Source organism: Cynara cardunculus, unplaced genomic scaffold (assembly GCF_001531365.2).
Source record: "Cynara cardunculus var. scolymus isolate 2C unplaced genomic scaffold, CcrdV1 Un_Scaffold_1752, whole genome shotgun sequence".
NCBI classification, from domain to species: domain Eukaryota; kingdom Viridiplantae; phylum Streptophyta; class Magnoliopsida; order Asterales; family Asteraceae; genus Cynara; species Cynara cardunculus.
The window spans coordinates 87,400-90,820 of NW_020200860.1; positions in this window are offsets into that span (position 1 = coordinate 87,400).

A 3,421-nucleotide genomic window follows, 5' to 3' on the forward strand; every position below is an offset into this window, starting at 1 on the left:
TTTTTTTTTTTTTTTTTTTTTTTTTTTTTTGTAAAAATTTAGCCCAATATTTAATAAGTTGGGTACTTTTGTGAGAAATTGAGAAAAAGGCTCAAATCCCTATTTTATGAGATAAATAAATTCTTTAAATGTAATTTTAAGTAAAAATATTTAAAATATGAAGACTCTATATTTTATGCAAGTTTTAAAAATTATTTGGAGTGCTTGGCATTATATAAGACAATTCGGTTCATTACGGGTCACAACAGTGTTTTCTACGCAACCTACCGGGATTTCTAACTACTTAAGCTCTAAACGCTCTACTCGAGTGATAATAATATTTCTAAAGTGCTATCTAGCTACTAACATGGTATTTAAATTTCCGGATGTCACAATATCTATATGCTTGATTTTAGTGTGTTGAACAGGATTACATGAAATTGCAATAGCACTTTTGGAATCACAGTAAATTGGAATTTTATTAAAATAGAACCCGTAGTCTCTGAGCTGTGTCTGCATCCATAGCACTTGAGAACAGTAGCTTGCAGCAGCTACATATTCTGCTTCGGCAGTGGAAATGGAAACGCAGTTATGTTTCTTTGATGCCCAGCTGACTAACTTGTCTCCCAAAAACTGTAGATGTCCTATTGTACTTTTCCTGTCCAACATACATCCTGCATAGTCTGCATCTGAATAAGCTGGCAGTTCAAAACTAGTATCGTTGGGATACTAGAGTCCAAGATTAGCAGTCCCTTTAAGATATCTGAAAATGCGCTTAACGACATTGAGATGGGACTCCTTTGGATTAGAGTGATATCTGGCACAAAGATTTGTTGAAAACATTATATCAGATCTACAAAACGTCAAATACATCAAAGAACCTATCATACCTCGATATGTTTTCTGATCAACAGCTTTTCCGGAAGGATCAGCATGAATTTTTGTTCCATGAGTCATAGGTGTTTTGATAAATGAACAGTTTTCCATATTAAATTTCTTCATGATATCTAAAATATATTTTGTTTGACAAATAAAGATACCCGAAGATAATTGTTTTACTTGAAGACCTAAAAAGAAGTTCATCACACCTATCATACTCATTTTAAAACGGGAAAACATCAAGGCAGAAAAGTTTTTACAGTATTTGGGGTTTGTAGATCCAAATATTATGTCGTCTACATAAATTTGTATCAAAATAATATCAGACTTCTCCTTCTTAATAAAAAGGGTTGTGTCAGTATTACCTTTTGAGAAACCTGACTTTACTAGAAAGTCTGATAAAATGTCATACCAGACTCTCGGAGCTTGTTTAAGGTCGTGAAAAGCTCGATCAAGGATATAGACATGATTTGGCTTTGACTGATCAACAAAACCTTCCGGTTGTGAGACATAGACTTCCTCTTTGAGAAGACCATACAAAAATGCTGTCTTGACGTCCATCTGGTACACCGTGAAGCTCTTGTGTGCCGCGTACGCCAAAAACATTCGTATTGCTTCAATCCTTGCAACCGGGGCAAAATTTTCGTCGTAGTCAACACCTTCTTGTTGGTTATATCCTTTAGCAACCAGCCAGGCCTTATTTCTGATCACAACACCATCTTCGTCCTTTTTATTTTTGAATACCCATTTAGTACCGATAATCGTCTTGTTGTTGGGACGTGGAACCAATCTCCAAACTTTGAGTGCTTCAAACTGGTTCAGCTCTTCTTACATTGCTAATATCCAATTTGGATCAGCTAAGGCTTCGGAAACCTTAGTCGGCTTAATAGTACTCAAGAACGTGGAATAAAGACATTCATTAGCCGTCGCAGACCGTGTACGAATAGGTGCTGATGGATCACCAATTACTTAATGTATTGGGTGATTTCGAGTCCACTTCTTGCTATGAGGTAGGGGAATATAGGAGCTTTGGTCTGAATTTTGATCAGTGTAAGTACTTGGGGAGTTTATAGAAACTGGTTCAGGTGAAGGTTCAATATTAGGAACTTGAATAGGTTGAATATCTGGTTGAGATGAATTATTATCATCTTGTTCGACTGATACTTCTTGCACTCCAGAATGTTCACCCTCTTCACACTGAACGGGATTGTTCGGATTTTCCATCTCTATTTCTTCATTTACTACTTTTGTTTCCTCTTCTGCTTCAGTTACTGGCACATCGGGAGATGGACCAGATAACTGTTGTTCACTTGAATTTTCCCTGGACAAAACATTAGATTGATTAGATTTATTTTCAAAATATTCTTCACTTCAAAATAAGGAATCTAAATCAGCTTTATCAGAATTAGAAGACTCAGGTTGATCCACTTTTCGCAAGGTGTTAATTATCAGCCCGGGTCCTGAACTGAATTGTTTAGAAGCCACATCAATGACTTCATCAAAGGATATGTTTACGCTTTCATTGATGATTTTGGTCCATTTATTGTAGACCCTATATGCGACAGATGTCTTTGAGTAGCCAACAAAGACTGTTTCATCAGCTTTAGCAGCAAGCTTTCCTCTGTCCTCTTTGTCATTTAATATGAAACACCTGCAACCAAAAACTCGGAAGAATTTGATATTAGGTATTCTTTTATTTATTATTTCATAGGGAGTTTTACCAAACCTTTTATTTACAAGAGAGCGGTTCAGGGTAAAACAAGCAGCCGCTACTGCTTCATCCGATAAAAATAATGGAAGATTGAAACATGTAAGTAATGTTCGTGCCGCTTCCACCAACGTTCTGTTCTTTCGTTCGACGACAACATTTTGTTGCGGTGTCCGGGCTGCCGAAAACGTATGTGAAATACCATTGGATTCTAGGAATGAACCGAGTGAGTTATTCTTGAATTCAGTTCCGTTGTCAGATCTGATTTTCTGAACTTGAAGTTGAAAATTATTTTGAACTGTCTTCAAGAATGAAATAATTGTTTCGGCAGCTTCATCCTTTGATCGCAGAAAATGAATCCATGTATATCTGGAATAGTCATCTACTATAACCGGCACATACTTTTTCCCATTGATACTTTGGACTCTCATAGGACCGCAAAGATCCATATGAAGTAAGTGTAAAGGACGTTTGGTATTGAACTCTGTCTTCAGCTTGTGTGAAGCTTTCTTCATTTTGTTCATCTCGCATGCACAACATACATGGTCTTTATGAAACTTTAGTTCTGGGATGCCTTTAACCAAGTTGTCAACAAACCAACTTGTTAAGATACTTAAAGTTTAGATGTAAAAGTCGCCGATGCCATAGTAAATTCTGCTTCAAGGATGCCTTGGATATCAAGTAGACATCAGTATCTACTTGTGTATTGGAAAGGTCAATTGTGTAGAGATTTGATCTTCTGATTCCAGCTAAGAGCTCCTTACCATCAGTAGTTCGGATGCTGCATTGGTTAGCTTTAAAACAGACTTCTAGATTTTTATCACAGAATTGACCTATGCTAAACAAATTATGTCC